Raw genomic sequence first — 18,109 nt, 5'->3', positions numbered from 1 at the left:
ACAGAGGGAGGAGATCTGACCATTAATTGCATGTTATAACCTGTAAAGTTGTTAAAGGGAAATAATGACCATAATGATGAAATAGCACAGAATATAGGAATATAATGGTCGCACAAATTCAATGGAAATTTGTACTAAAAGAGCCCCCGTGGACAAAAGATTAATTTGAGCCCTGCATACATGTAGTACTCTTGTCATATAACATAGTGAGACCAAGTTCACTGAGAGGTCTGTATCAAGATACGGATATAATAACACTGTGAGATAATATCAATAGCTTGCGTAGAAGCTTCAGCCGGGCATTGATTGTGCAAAAGAATGGCAAATATAGATATATATATATATTTAAAGAGATTCAAAGTTCCTTCACCTTATAGTTGGTTGTAACTCAGGCCATAAATAGTTGTGCATACATATTATTTTTTTTCTGAGCAAGTTTAACTGCGTTGTACTGTTTTGTTATTAGGGACTTTTAGATTTGCGTGGACTGATACGTGTGACGTCCATTCAAGGCAGTGCATTAAAAGGACGTCGATCGGAGCAATCCACGTTGTCGTTGTGCAAATCTAAAAGTCCCTAATCTCGAGGATCATACACGTGCCGTTTTGCTATGATAGATGCACAAAGGATGCTTTTGTGTCAGCAACACAAAGGTAATGGAATTTATTTTGCCTTGTCACTCACCTCACGGTTGAACTCAAGTAAGATTCCCATTTTTCGTTCACTGAAGAAAGATTCCCTTGGCGGTTTAGCCAAACATAAGTTTAAAGGTACTATGTCCCATTTGCAGGCCAAACAATGAAAAGGTTAAATTCCAAAGGCATTTGAAAGATAATACTAGTTTAAAACCTACCTGAAAAAGGGGGCTTGATAATGTCTTTAAGTGGGAAAATAACGACTATTAGTTGTCAAACCGACTTAAGAGTTATAGAGCCAGTAAGTACTAATCTGATTTTCAGACCATTGTACCGAATGGTTGTACATTTTATGCTACGCAAAGATTCAATCAGTTTAATTTTGGCCATTTCAAGAAGTGGGTTATTGATGTTGTCAAATGCTCATGTACCCTTTACGGCTCATTTTATATATATTTTATTACCAAAGAAGAAAAAAGCCCGTCTGTCACTCAATAGTGTCTGACAGTGAAGTTTAGCAAGTAAACGGGTTTTCTTGTATAATTTGAATATTAGGACACGAGATGCTAACGTTTAAATTTCACAGATAACACATACAAGACATATTCATAATTACTGCAAAGTTCTACAAAATTTGATGTTGGCTGCAAAAGGGACATAGTATCTTTAATACGACAGGCTGGTAGTATAACAACAAATAAGCACACATTTTGCTAGAGTGAGCAGGTATGAAAGCAACCGAGGACATCTGGAATTCTGGACAATAGGTTTGCCAAGTTTAATGTTGACATTGTAGCGCTATTCACCAAATGACGAGACGGCGAGACTTTGAATCTACCCGCATATTGACTTCAAATTCATGCCATTTATGCCATTCCAAGTGCTTTTGCAAGTGTTTTTGCAAAACAAAAAGAAACATTTAATTTGATTATGAATACAATTGCTGGAATTATGTAACAGTAACTGTGTACAGGATAACTTAAAGTTCGGAAGGGCACTTTTCTGTGAAAATTATTATTTCTACATTTTTCATGGCAACATGTACACAATTCAAGCTATTTCCTTATGTGAGTGAGACGATACCTTGTATTCTTATGTTCTCTAACAAAGACTAACACACTTTGCAAGACTATATTCATATTTAATCCCATCTCTCTATGTTTTCAAGAGAATGCAGTATAGCGGCTAGGAATCACCTTAACAGTTATAGTTTTAACAAACATCGTTTATTACTGTACGCAAGTGTCTGCGATTTTAATATTGTATGCACATTGTATGTAGATGGCTTATACATGCTTTACTAGATGAAATACTGTGGTACAGTTTAGGACCGTCAGAGATAAAAAAAAAAAAAAAAAAAAAAAAAAAAGGAAGTAATAATCTTTCTTTCCGGTCCACGTCACATGCACACATTTGTCTTGGCAGATCATTGCTAAACTGTTAAACAGGCAGTCGATGGCCGCATAGTCAATCTATGATAATCAAAGGTATGTGAACTAAACAGGTATATACACACACTGTCTAGTCAAACTCTAGCTTTAAGACAACTGCAAAATGAAGTAACGAGTACACTTCCTACAGAAGTGTAGTACAATTTAATAAATGGCGATTGATAAAGTACAAACTACCATTTTGCTTATCGGAGCTCGTATTGAATTGCAAAAGTATTTTCATGACATTTCATCACATAGATCTGTAAGGATTAGGGTACGTTTATGCTCAATTCTGAAGGCAGAATGAGCGATTTGAAATGCTCATCGTTAACGCACATCGTAATTGCAGTTCCACGGTGTACTGTTTATGCTCACTTCTCTGGCTCCTCCAGGCATGATTCTTGCTCAGAGCCAGAATCATACCTGGAGGCGCCAGAGAAGTGCAGTGCGTGCAAAGTCTGCACTGTGCATGGTACATTGACCCCATTTAAACGCGTTTACAAATTAGTGTGAGTTTATGCTTCCCCAGAATCGCCGATCGAAAACACACCTTTTTGTGAGTTTACGATCGGCGATTACGATCGCCGTTTTTCTGTGATTCTACAACAAATGAAAAAGGACGCAACCGTGTTTTGAACTAAACGCGTACCAAATCCCTCATTCTGACCAGAAAAAAAAGTTGAGCATAAACGTACACTTATACTGTTTCTAACCAAAGTACTTTGGGAGCTTTCCAGAGCATAATGTATCTAGAGATGTTGCTTCAAATGAGCATGATTGCCGATTACCTACGTACCTTATAAAACAGTTTACAATGCAATTGTCTCATGATCCAGACAAAAAGTACAGGCCTTCATGTAACAGTTAGAGTTACAACTACACTAAGATACAAACTATTTTATCCTACTTATTCTGACGCAGTTACTTTTGCAATTGGAAAGCTGACTATGCACACAGTCCGTGAGTCGACACTAAGAAATGTATATGTTGGAATGTGGACTAGTTTGTATTTCATGTAGAGTACAGACTCGTCCGATTATGTAAATTATTTAATTACACATGTTACATATTGGTTCCGCGGATGGATAATTGATTGTGTAATACGCCGCCCACGTCAATGTTCTAGGGTGGAGCGCATGTGGTTTCTGTGTTAGAGAGACACACGGTTTACCTTCCGTGAAGGTTTTGCTACAACAGTTTGCCAGTCGTTATGATAAAGTTATGCTTAAGGAAAAATGTATTGAGTTGAATCCTGTATCAAAGCGATTGATTACGCAAAGTTATGGGTCGATTTTGTTTGAACTTGAAGTAATCATGTTGATAACAATGCCTGTTAATGGTGTTGAACATGCGTTTCGGTGAGGGCGTTTAATAATGTGGTCATAATAAGCTTTTTATACATAACATGTGAGAAAAATTTGTGATAAAACTATTAATAGAACATTTTCAGTCGAAATGATCTCGGGAAAGATCTTTTGAGAGATTGCAAAGATGATTTAAAGATTAATTATTTCATTTTTTTTTCTCGTGCAAATGAGAAGTAAAAAAATGTATGTTGACGCTGAGAGCGCAAGATGAAAACAAACCAGCACAGATAGCGGCGCCCATAGTTGACAAATGCATGTGAGTTGAAGGTAGTTTATACACCTTATGTATAATTATGAAGGATATGGTTAATATTTTCCCGTGAGGTTTATGTCTAGCTTTTCCCCTTTAGCTGTAGATGCTATGGAAACTTACATTTGTTTGGTTTAGAAAGCGAATACTTATAACGTCTATTCTTTTTACATTAACATTATATTACAGGGGAGGAGGACTTGCAATTTGTGAGTCAGTTACAGTCAGTCAGTGGCGTTGCTGAGTATATTGATTATTGTGTCTTCCTTCTTCCCTCGAGGGCGCCGGACTGAAGTTGAGGGCTTCAATGGGTGTTATTTGTTGTAAACCTTGGGTTTGTTTTGATGATATCCAGGCACGTAGCCACAGTTTGATGTTAGGGGAGGGGGGCACATACATGTAATCGATCCAGGTTAAAAAAACAGAGGTCTAAAAAAGTTCAACCGATCTTGGAAATGTTTGGGGGTGGGCAGGTGCCCCCCCCCCCCCCCCCCCCCGTTGTTACGTGCCTGATGATATCATGTTAGAAGTTTGTAACATATTTTGTATAAATTTACTGAGTGTAATATTGCAGAGTGTATTTGATAATAATAATAATAATAATAATAGTGGCTACTTGTATAGCGCACAGGTCCACCTTTAAGTGCTCATGGCGCTTAGAGAAAAGTACATGTAACAACAGACATAAGAAAGAAGAAAAAAAAAACGAAAAACATAATTCGAAATTCTCCTAGACATAGTATATTAGAATATTGCAATAATTATAACGAAAAAAACAAATTAGTTTTCAGTTGTAATTTGAATGTTTTTGTTGACGAGAGTTGACGTATTTCTACAGGGAGCTCATTCCAGAGTTTTGGACCCTGGCTGAGAAAGCCCGATCACCCCAAGCATGTTTTATTATCGGTGTATTAAGCAATAGCGTGTCTGATGAGGAGCGAAGACTTCATGAGGGGTTGTATTTTGAAACAGAGTCGCTCAGGTGTGTAGGGGAAGAAAGAGAGTAAACTGAATGATGTACTAGTAACAGAATTGTAAAGATAATCATTTTGATAACTGGCAACCAATGGGAAGAACGGAGAATGTGTGATATGTAATTAGATGAATCTTAATAGGTGGGCTGCATAATTTTGAAGTTGTTGACGTTTGTGTGACATCTTTTTTAAGAAGGCTACGGAACAATGAATTTTCCCAATCTAAACGAGAAGAAATTAAAGCATGAATCAAGATCTCAGCCGCTGGTTTAAATAAACACTTTCTTATGAAACTTAGATTACGTAATTGCTACCTGACAGTGTTGAACATGTGTTATATGACTACAAAACGACATTTCCTGTTCAAATATTACACCCAAATTACGAGCTGTTGTTGATGGAGTGATACACGTTTTTCCAATATGGAGATGACACGATTGATAGTGAACTTTCCGTAACATGTGCTTTGAACCTAATATTACAAACTCAGATTGATCACCATTTAGCTTAAGCCCATTAGATATTAGCCATGATTTTAGCTCCTCTAGACATATTTCAAGTTTTGAAACAGCTGACGACAGTGAAGACATTGTAGGTTTAAAAGAAAGATAAAGTATTAATAATATCATGTATTTACAAGGGGTTTAATTAATATATGTGAATCGTGTTTACATTACAGGGGAAAATAGCAATGAAACCAGAGATCTCTCATTTTTTTCTTCTTGCCCTCTTGGGAGTAAATAGAAAGAGTGAACAAAATTGTTGATGTTGTTCGAATTTAGATGGCGCTCTCCAATCTGTTAAAATTATGTGCGCCACAAAGTGTCCATGTTAATTGCAAAGGCACTTTCATTATACATGTAGTAAAAGTGTTATTTATTCATAAAGATACACTAGATAACTTTTTAATTCATTGTCTTGTTCGTTTCTTTGCCACCAATCATCCTGATTTATCTTTCTCGCGAGAAGTGAAACAAGCGAGGAAAAATAAGTCTTTGTTGTTGCAAATATTTAATTTCAGTTAAGACGTATCATGTCGTCACCGCGTTACTGATTTACATAACACAGGTTTTCTTTGCTAATTTTGTAACTTCCCCTATCCAATTCCTTTTGCATGCATTCAATGTACTGCAATAAAGCCCTGCCTTTCTATTTGATGGTTTAAATCCATGACCTGTACATTTGTATTCCCATTTTAGTTAGTCAAAATGATAATGTTTCTCGTTCAAATGCATAGTTAAAGCACGCTTTTCGTCGGCGTGCATGCATTTAATCACGACATATTCACGTGATTCCGTGTCGTTCCTACATTCAAATTCCATTATGGAAGAACTAATTTAGGATTTTGTTCATTCAAATAAGTCAAAATGTTCTAGTGATTCCCTCCACCCCCCCCCCCCCCCCCCCCCAAAAAAAAAGAAGTGTCTTTTGCAAAAAGGTGTTATACGTATTGATTATAGCATGGATTTTTTTTCTTCAAATTTGCTTAGACTTTAAACGTATATGAAGATAAATATAGGAGTTAAGATGGAGGTCAAAGTAATTGGTTTAGGTGTGTGGATGGGGTGAGGGTGTCACGTACATGACTTTCTTTTAATGAATACAGCTTCTTTCATTGTTATTTGAATAAGTTCATAAAGAAGAAAAAGGAGACACTCTATGTTATTGAGTGACTTAGCCATTTCAATTCAATTTAAATTTAAATGTATTCATGTTTACAACAAAACATTACAAATGTGTTTTGCAAGAATAGGCTACCCAACGCTGTTTTAGAGAAATGAAAAAAAGGGGGTTGGTTGTGCGTTCTGTTTTTGTTTCAGAATTGCGCATATGAGTTTGTGCAGATGAGGGCGCTGTTCAAAATATACACTCTCGCACAATAAGGCAGTTCATAGTTGCAGTCTGAGCGTGAGCAGAGATAGGTCATTGCAGACCAAATTGTGAAATACACGGAGACAAAAATACTAAATACGTGCTCATGAAAGTTATGTTATCATAATTCATTTATGCACAAGCAGTGCACTTCCCGATACGGAGGTGGAAAATTCTTTGAAAAGGGGAAACAACGGCTTGTTATGTAGCTCCTCCGTCGCTGTAGGAGTGATTATTTCAAAATGACCAAAGAGGGACCTGTTCATGTTTTGCAGATCTTTGGATATCCGGAGTCAATTTGGACACGTGCTACCCGTGAAGTGGTCTATTGGCATTTCACCTGCAGATAAATGTAATTATATTTTATGTTTGCGAGTGCATTAGCAAATATTATCTCGCAAGTCAAGTCAGTTGCCCTTAAAAATATTCAAAAATTATTTTGGAAATATGTAGTGACGCAGAATGCGAATTGCTTACATTAGTTGGTGCGATGTAGGATACACATTAGGGCGTTCCCTAGTTACCTATCATATGTGAATGTTCATTTTTACATTTGAAATGTTATTTATCGTGACGGGTGAATGGAATCATTCGTATCAATGCACTTCACAAAGACGTATGCATTTTATTTGGTTACATTACGAAATTTCGTTTTTCATTCCCCAGTTTAATATGTTGAAAGAGTGACAAGATGTCGTGTAGATGTTATAACAATTACTTGGGACTTCACTACAGCCTGGTTTAGTAAAAGGAGAGAGATTTAGATATCGTGTGTGTACTGGCATTTGTGTTTACAATGGTTTAGCAAAGACATCTTTATTATTGTGCACACAAATCTCTGTTTACCGAAGCATTTCAACACTAGTTTATTTAAAGTAAGATAAATTAATCATATCCAATTCTATTCCGAGACTTCATAAAATATGTAAATGGAGCATTTCAATGGAAATGGTTAGTTGGTTGGTTGCATCATTGTGTGGCACTGTTTATACGATAACCAAACATTGCTAAGCTATGAGCTTGAATACATTCATGAACGTTTACTGAGTCCATTTGTTGTATTATGGCACAACATATAATTACAAATAACAACTGAAGAGAACATTCATGAAACATATTCATAGTTAGATTTAACTTCCATACTTACTTTCTGTTGACGAAAATCGGTGGAAGCAGCGAAGAGATTAACAACAAAAAACAAAACAAAAATACGTATAGTCTATTTGGGTAACAGTTGTGAATAACGATACTGCCCTAATAAACAGCATATTTAAATTTGTCTTTTTCGCAACACTGTTTCTTTGCATTACATGTAATACATAAATGAATAAGAAAATTAAAGTGTCGCCTCATTTTGCAATATCATGTGAACTTCGTGAGAATACTATTAGTCGAACTATTATTGTTAGCCTATTTTTTGAGAGTATGGAAACGAAATAAAGGAAAACTGTTAACGAAATTGAACGCAAACGAGGCGCGACACACTGCCAAAATGCATACACGGAGAAAGGCCTACTGTATCATATCTTGCACTCGGAATTTAATAAGCCTACTACGCGTTAAGGTAATGAATAAGTCAAAATATAGTTGTGATGAATTCAAATGTACTAGGAAAAAAATAACAACAACAACACGAATATGTTTACACATATCTACTTAACTTTACGTTCATGTATCATGTTGTCCACCTTAAATGTCAGATAAGTGGTGCTTGTATACCTACTGCGTTGACAGATTATAATGGTATCATAGATTTGTTATTATTATGCGGACAAAGTATGTAAGACCGTATTGTGGAAGTAAGGTCAAATCAGGTTAAATCAATAATAGGAGTAGAGGGTCGCTATTCATAGTAGGAGTAGGGGTCGCTATGTGTCATACTAAATGATGGTCGCTATTCATAATAGAAGTAGAGGGTCGCTATTTATAATGAGAAATGAGGGTCGCTATTCATAATATAGAGTTAGGTCCGTAATTCGTAATAATAACAAAGGGAAATATTGGATGGAGGACACACCCACGGCCGTGGCGTAGCTGTGGGAGGGGCGACACATGGCATGGCCATGAATATGTGTCTCTTTTTAAAAGCAGTTATATTTTACCTTTTATCTTTGATAATTGTATAAAGACATCCCCCGCTCATGTTGGACGAAAGAAAGAAGTAAAACATGACACACATAGAATCCTATCGCAGTTTGTCCTCTTTGTTGGAAATATTGTCCCATCACCCTGCCCCCGACTGATCTTATCCAGGTTACGCCAATGAGGCATTAAGTAAACTAAATTATATACCTCACTTAAGAAATCCAGCCATCTGATTGGTCGAAATTGCATTCATAAACTTTAACTATTTCTGTAAAATTCCCAGTAACCATGGTTAAAACAGTTCTAAAAATCCCAGTAACCATGGTTATCGGGAAAATAGTTCAGTCTCCATAGTTACCCCATAGGTTTACATGTTAAAAAATGGTTTGAGCGATCGAGGATACCGTACGTGTGCGAAGAATTGGTCGCTATATTTTACCAATTTTGTAATACAACTAGCATCATGTCGGGATATCTCACTGGGGCGAGATGTCCCGTGGGGCGAGTTAGCCCGACTCCCTAGTAGCTGCCAGCGCAGACGACCGACTGTACTACTAGGCCAAAATGGCTGAATTAGAAACGCTCCCAAGATTTCAGCTTCTTGATGATGATCAAATGAGAGACTTGATTGATTCTGCTGACAGCAAGAACACGAAAAATTCCGTTAAATGCTCCATGAAAATATTCGAAGACTTCCTACAAATTATCAAGACAGACCTCGATAGCGTAAACAAGCTTTCAAATTCGGAGCTGGACAATGTACTGCAAAAGTTTTACGCTGGTGCTAGACGGAAGAACGGAAGTTATTACATGAAGAAGTCAATGTTAGCTATTAGATTCGGACTTCGGCGTCATTTCCTCAACTGTAATAAGATAGATATCATCAAGCATGAAGATTTTTCCAACTCGACGAGAGTTTTTAAGTGTTTTTCAGCAATGCTTAAACAGGAAGGAAAGGGAGTTGTAACTCACAAACCAGCTATCTCAGCAGAAGACATGGACAAAATCCAAGGTTCGCTTGATTTGGATGATCCTGTGGGTTTTCAGGACAAGGACGTAATGTTGTACTTTTGCAATCGGGGTAGAGAGAATTTGCGTGAAATGACACTTGACAGCTTTGACATTTGTGATGAAGGGGGGGGGGGGTATGCTCCATAACTCTGAAAGATACACTCACACAAAACAACCGTTCAGATAAACTAGAGAAAAGCCAAGGTGGTGTCATGATTCCAACTAATGGTCCTCGATGTCCTGTTGCCTCCTTCTTACGCTACAAAGATACATTGAATCCACGATGTAAGAGTTTTTGGCAGAGACCGGCAAATGCACAGGCCAAGCGTGAGTTAAAATCCAATCCATCTTCTTCTGATCCATGGTACTGTAATGCACCCCTAGGGAAAAACAGCATCGGAGACAAAATGAAAACAATTTCATCTCGTGCAGGTACCAAGGCTTACAACAACCATTGCCTAAGGGCAACCGGCATCAGTACCCTACAAAATGCTGGGTTCAGAGACAGAGAAATCATGAGTGTCTCCGGACACAAGGCGGAGACCAGTCTCAAACACTATGCTATGACCAGCAGTACAGCCAAAGAAAACAAGAGTAATGCTATCGCGGCAGCCGTTGATCCGAAATCAGTACCATCGTCATCAAACATAGGCCATGGTATCGCGGCAGCTGTTGATCCGAAATCAGTACCATCGTCATCAACATCGACTGGTAGTCAGCGTAGTGAAAGCCAGGAACTGCGGGAACTAAATGACATTTTCAATGAGATCACAAATAACCCAGAGAACTTCCTACGCACATGCAACATCACTACAAGTAGCCATGCCCATGTTTCGACTAGTCAGCAGGTGCAAGCCCCCATATATAATTTTAACGATTGTACTGTAAACATTTTTAACAAATAGAGTATTTTCTACGGATTTCTACCAGTTGAGTTATTTTCTACAGAGTTCTACGGTTGAGTTATTTTCTACGGAGTTCTACGGTTGAGTTATTTTCTACGGAGTTCTACCGTTGAGTTATTTTCTACGGAGTTCTGAGTTCTACCTGAGTACCTGTTCTACCAGTTGATTGGTAAGTTGACTCTTCGGCATATCAAAATATTAATGACTGCTTTGATATTCGAGAAAGTTACAATTGTGCTATTATATAGCACAATTGTAACCTTCCCTTGAGCGTATAAAAACAACTATTTCTCTCAAAGCAGTCATTAATACTATACTATTATCATAGTTATTTAAGGATTGAGTTTGCTATTTCCTAAACCAGTAATTGTTTATTATACAAATAATGAATGGTTATGAGTTCAATAGTGCGAATATTTTCATGAGTTGAAAGATTAACATTCTATTCAACGAGGCGTCAGCCGAGTTGAATAGAATTAACGTTCATCTTTCAACGAATGAAAATATTTGCACCATTGAACGAATGAAAAACATTCATTATTTGTTTTATACAACATCGAAGAAGATCTAAAAGAACGTTAATCAACAAATTATGCTTTACTCCTTACATTAAAGATAAATTAAAGTTGGAGTCAAGCCTTCTCGATTACATTCAGATTGCCTTCGCGTCAGATACACGCAGGGATACGCGCGCCTAGGCAGAGAGGTACGCAGTCTGCATATAACCAAAAATGCACGGCGCATATAACCAAAAATGGTTTAACATTTATTGAATATCATGTGACCAACAATCCCCCAATCAAATGACAAGGATCCACGTAGGTGTTGTATAAACGACAATAATGTTTTTTGTAGAAAGTAGCTTTCGGTAGGACTTATTGACTTACATATTATATAGCGGGGTAGGACCGGACCATGAGCCTAGTTACTGCCCAGATACGGAAGAGATGGGGGATGGGCTCTTTAGAATTGTGTTTTGTTTGGGGGAAAGGGGGCTTCAACACTTGCATGCTTTTGTACTTTAAATGTGTAACAAATATATGCATTAAAATGTTGTAAATATGTGTACGGCATGGCTTCTGAATGAGACTATTGACATTTCATGACATGTCGCCTTTAAAAGAAATGTATACATGTATACATTATTTCAATAATATTTGCTATTATTATGTGTGATAACAGTGCGATACGTTCCATTATTAAAAAGTATTTATGTGGACCCGCTTATTGCACATAGACCATGTTAAAATATAATGATGTATTTGCTCTGGTGACAATTGCTCCGGGCTTCATTTGATGAATGCTGTAGGGTTAGGGTTAAGGTTGGATTTTTATTGAGGCTAGATTTTGCGTTCAATATGGTATCGGTCCAGGACTGAAGTTACGAAATCACTAAGTGTAGGGAACTACAATGGAAACATTTTCGTAGGAGCATGTGTCACAAAACCAAATTGTTCCTCACATTTTGTAGGAGGTATTATCAAAGTATACATCATTGAATACCCAAACAAAGTATGTTTTGTATGTGCTTTATTTAGATGAATTCGGTTCGTGCGATTGTAACTCTGACGGTGTGAATAAGTCAGTTTGTGACTCTATTTGTTGAATGATGACATGCGGTGATGTAGCGTAGCAAGAGCGAGAGTTTAAGGGTGCAGGAGGGGATTGACGGCTGTCGAAAGGGGTAATAGGGTGTTATAGCATCTTATTTTATATTCTCTTCCCACATCTTCCTTTAGTTTCCCTATTTCATTTTCTTCTTGTTTTCCCATTAAATATTTCATTAGGCCTTCCATCTACTCAAGGGGTGAGTGGGGGGGGGGAGAGGTCCCGATGACATGTGCTGTGTCTATTATACGTGTATGTCTGTTAACGGGGGCGGTATGGGTATTTCTTCGCATTTTTCAACAAAAGTTGCATTTAGATCGAAAGATGGTTAACTTTAAAAATCAGGGAAACTAAATTAGCTACAGAAGTCAATCTTTATTTATTAAGATTTTCAAATTATTTCAACTAAAATTTGCCTTCCCATGCAACAAGTAAAAGAATGAAACAAAATATGTTAAATAAATGTAACTGACATGTTAATTCACTCTTGTTTTTGAAGATCACAAGAAAAAGCGGAGAAGTAAAACAAAAAAAGGAGAGGGGAATAACAACAACGCGAATACACAAGAACTTTTAACTTACTAGATTGAGTGATGTTATTAATTATAAATCCCGGTTTGCGACCTTTCCCTACATATATTAATCTCAAACACTAAATTAAATGTAAATTTGCAGAAAAAATGGGGTCTGACTCAGTTTCTTCGGATATTTTACTTCCTACTTTACAGAGATGGAATTATGAGAATATGCACCGCTTCTCAACGTGAAAAAACCTCTTTTGACACTTTGCCAGTAAAGCAAATAAAGAAATTAAACATTTAGTAGTAAGTTATAGTCCCCTTCAGGTTCGTTTACGATATAAAGCGTTTTTTTACATTTTAAATCCAAAGTGTAAAAAATAATCGGACCACAGCAACTTCGGCAGAAATGTATCATACCAAACTTTGATCACCAAATAATCCTAAATGAAAAAGTTTAATGTTTATTAAACTTGAAGAAGAAGAAGAAGTAGATAATGAAGAAGGAATTAAAGGAAAACAAAAAGAAGGAAAACTTTGTTAGTTAATATGCCAGAAATAGTTGCATTATCATAAATTGCATCATCGTCATTTTCACCAATATCACAACCATCGTCACCACCACCATCATCATCACTACCGTCCTCATTATTACCACTATGATCATCACTACCATCCTCATTTATTACCGCTATGATCATCACTTCTATCATCAAAACTACCATCATCACCACTACCTCATCACTATCATCATCATCACGTCTTCATAAACACTACTACTATCACCACCACCATCACCGTCATTACTACTACCATCACCATCACCACAATCGTTTACTACTACCATCATCACCACCATTATCAGCATTACTACCATAATCACCACCATCATACTCAATATAATCACCACCATCATCATTATCATTACTACCATCATTGATACTAACATCAGCATCAACACCATCATCATCACTATCATCATCGCCACTATCATTAACATTATCATCATAATCACTAATACCATTATCGCCACCACCATCATCACTACCACCATCAATACCACCCTTGTTATCAACATCACCATCATCACTACCATCATTATCACCACCATCATCACCACCATCATACCCACTATCATAAAACTAGTACCATCATCACCGTCATCACCATTACCGTCATCATCACCACCTTCATTCAACAGTAAAATTTGCAATGGATTTGGTGTTGTCGGCCAAAGCTTAGCTATCAGTAGAAAATGTTATAACATAGCCCAACATATGCAAATCCTGTTCCGTTGGAAAGCATTTTTAATGTTGTGGGTCATGCTCAGAAGCAGTTTGTATTTTTGTGCGGATATAACATAATGGAACTGATGAAGAATATCCATAACTTAACTCACATACTCGGAGGAAAACAAGAAATGTTGAAGAAATACGTTAGTTGAAATTGAATGAACCGGATAAAATAAAAACATTCTGAAATCTTCAAATATATTCGCCGATACACACGTGTATGTTAATTCCGATTTAACTGTATTGTAGTTGGGATGTTATGTGGACAAGCCTTACATTTTTGTTTTAATGCCGAGATAAAGCCATTAAAGGATGATAAGAGATATCAAATTGACTTGGAAAGACTTTCTCCGTGTCTACTAATGTTCCCTTGCCTTGCCGGTTAGAGTGACCAATGCAAAGAAAAGTAATTAATCAATCTCTGAGTCCTCCAAACTATATACGCTATGGAAACTATTTGGGTTACCATGGTTATGACGCGAATGAAGCACACCAACAAACCGGTCGTTGCCTGAATGTGGGTGATGAACCCATTTATTTATTCAGATTATATGTAGGGAAAAGTGGAAGCCTTGCAAACCAATTAGAAAAATGACAATCATAGATAAAAGTACATAGACTCAGGTAACGTGTAAAAACAGTCATTTAGCAGGAAAAATTCATCATTGACAACTATTAAACATATAGGCGAAGTAACTACAGAGTAAATAAAATGATTATCAATCTATCAGTTGCAAACAAACACAATTATCCAAACCCTAAAATACTAAGTTTACCTCTCTTGTCCTTTCTGCCATGAGATGTAAACACATTACCCTTTGATGAGGTGAGGTTATGTAAACTGTGACATTAATAACTTTACAGTACATGCATATAATAATAATAAACTTGTTTTTTTTGTACCACATTATATTATATCCTGAAAGCATTTTAAAAGTATATTTATGAACATTACGTTAGATTCACTCTGTACTTAAACAATTGTTATAATTCAAATTGGACTCTAAACCGGTATCCATTAGTTAATCACAATGCGACTACAACAACAGTACAACTAGAAACACACCCTCTAGCTTCCCAGATCACAAAATTTGACCTGACAAGAACAGTCTGCTGACCTCAGATTGATTGACCAACTGATTGACAGACCAAACGTCCATGACAGTTCACTTCACTATCCATACCTATAATAAATCATTAAAAGATTCTTACATTGTATAGAAAGTGGTTACTCATCTAATTCGTTATACAAACAATATAGTATTCCCAAACGAAAAACAAATCAATATGCATACGATACCAGCGCCGAAATTTGCACACTTAATATAAAGTATTCAGTAATACAATCCGAACAAACCTTAGCCTTCACCATTAATTAGCCTTAAACACACATGCTGGTATGATATTCCTATACATGACCATATAATTATAAAATGAACCACTATCGTAAGTTTTTAATGTACGCACAAAAGTAAATCACATGCTGTCTAATTGGTTATAATTCCAAATCAAAAACAAAACTCTAACACCAACAGTCAAATATAAATTCGAATACTCTCTCGTCCAGAAATCGTCCTTATCTTCATTTTCTCAATGAGATCTTTTTTTCTCTCCAAGCGGAGACATAAAAACATTTCATATACATCTATTCAATACCTTCAACTTTAGTTCGTACATCAAAGTTTTCTTGAAAATCAAGGAAATCAACTTACTTTTCCCCATATAAAACAGATGAAACACAAAACAAGGCAAAAACTCAGAACACAGCACTGCGCACGTAATATTACCAAACCGTTACATGATCCACTGTGCGTGATATGCACACTGCTAACCGAAATATCCCTCCTCTCCCGGTTTAAATACAGAAACCCTCTGAATTAAAACAACAAATATATTTTTAAGAACCTTATCTACTCATTTGAACAAACTATTTACAGTGTATGTCAAAATATCAATGTTTCTGTAATATTAAATCATCGTAGAACTCATGACGGTTATTTCGAATCATGCGCAAAACTCTACTTATCACGACTACTCTAATCTAAATATCCCTCCTCTCCTGGTTTAAACACGAAACACCTCTGAATTAAAACAAAAAGATATTTTTAAGAACCTTATCTACTTATTCGATCAAACTATATACAGTGTATTCCAAAAAAGGCGATTCTTCCTGTATTAAATTGACCATTAAAATGTCGAAGAACCGTGACAGTTATTTCGCATCTGCAAAACAATGCAGACAAAAATACGTGCAAAATATATATAGTGTACTCATTAAAGATTCACTATTATAATCTGCAGACTTATGCATATTTATCTAAACTGAAAAGTGTGATGTGATATTTAAGACATATTCACTGGAGAGAAACCATGTAATCTGTAAATATTATGCACAAAAATTTAATCTCTACAGCTAGAAGTGATTTCATTTGAAATATATGTTTCCATTATAATATAAAGAATAATGTAAATGTACATGTATAAAAGATAACAGTTCGTCCAGTAACGCTAAATTACATCACTAACAACAATTGATTTGTTGGTTAGTTCGACATGGCTGCTAGGGAAGCAACCAGAGGACCGACTGCCTAGAGTCCTCTCCGAAAAACTTGGCAATGAGTATTAATGCCATATCAAAAAGTGCTTGCGCGTCGGTTTGGTTTAGATATTTGGATCTCTCGGTAACGAGACAATTAATCTACCACTGAGCCATTGCAGATTAATTCCCACAGTTAAATTTCGATTACAAAATATTCATGCTAATGAAATATACGGATATCAGGCACACTCGGTATATTATGGACTTGCTGCATTGAAATCCAATTCCATGTTTGTAGATATGATATTAGACATGAAAAGTAATACTTATAATTAATATTTGGAATAGATTATGTTGAGTTATTTGCACTCTGACGAAACTCGAGAGGCTGGATTGTGGTAGGGCAAACGTTCAATTTACGATCAAAATGAAAATCAGAACTGTGGAGAATTATACACCTTTAAAGGCCCACTGCACTACTTGTAGCTACTTGCGTCCTCTATATATCAAACAATGCCTAATCGGGGACCATTGGTCACCCATGATCCTCTTTTTCTTATGTTAACTGAGAGCTGAGTTGATGGGATAACCACCTGTCCAGTGACCTTGTAGGGCGGTCTAATCCCTCCTGTAAACTATGGCAGATAAGCTTTAAAGCTTGTTCAGATATGCCACGGTAAATAAACGGTAAGCGGTAAATGAACGGCTATCTAGAGCGCGTAACAAAGATGACACGCGCGGTAACGTAGCTTTTTGTTATGTGAAGCGTATTGCACTCATGTAATCAAAAATATAACCGCTGTTTACCGCGTCATACCTGAACGAGGCCTAAGTCGACTTCAAAACATGATTATATGTAAGATCAGGGAAATAAATTTCTAATATATATATTATCATCGTCAAATGCTGTACACATATGAGCTATTGTTATGGATGGATATAAAATCCTCAACAAATATCTACAATTCAATTTTAAGCGTCGGTATTTCCCTTGTTAAGTACTATAATATCATGATATTTTACGTTGGTATAATTGGAAGACCTGGTTATTCCCCTTTACAATGATGCTACATTTATAACGATTACGTAATCATGGAATGTGCAGTACACGTGGATATAGGGCCAAGTCGAAAATGTGTTGAAAAATGCATTGTTATTGTCAACAGTGAATTCCTCATTTTTGAAGGATGTGTTCAGAATGATAATCTCTCAATCAGTCGATCATCTATAAACACATTTTAATTTCCGAAAGAAAAACAAATTGTATTTTTATAAATGAAAACCTCATCAAAATCATTCAAGAAAAGTTTTCTTCTCAAAGAATAAGAGAATACACCATTGACATTCATGCATGTACGCATCAATATGTCGTTGTCCATAACCTGAAGAAGCCTGATGGGCGAAACGTCATTTCATCTTTTGAACAGAGGGTCAAAGTCTGAAAATAGGGGGCTTGATTGCCACTGCTTCATTTTTTCAGAGGTCTTTCCAAATTGTTAGCGAAATCCGAAACCGGAGGAGGCGTCTAAGACAGCGGCCCTTTTATGGAAGAATTGTATTTTTAAATTAAAACTCTAAGGAAATCCTATTCCAACCTCGGTTTGGTTTCATATAAAAAAA

The sequence above is a fragment of the Strongylocentrotus purpuratus genome, unplaced genomic scaffold (assembly GCF_000002235.5).
Source record: "Strongylocentrotus purpuratus isolate Spur 01 unplaced genomic scaffold, Spur_5.0 spur5_scaffold_20, whole genome shotgun sequence".
NCBI lineage: Eukaryota > Metazoa > Echinodermata > Echinoidea > Camarodonta > Strongylocentrotidae > Strongylocentrotus > Strongylocentrotus purpuratus.
This window is presented reverse-complemented; position numbering follows the sequence as displayed.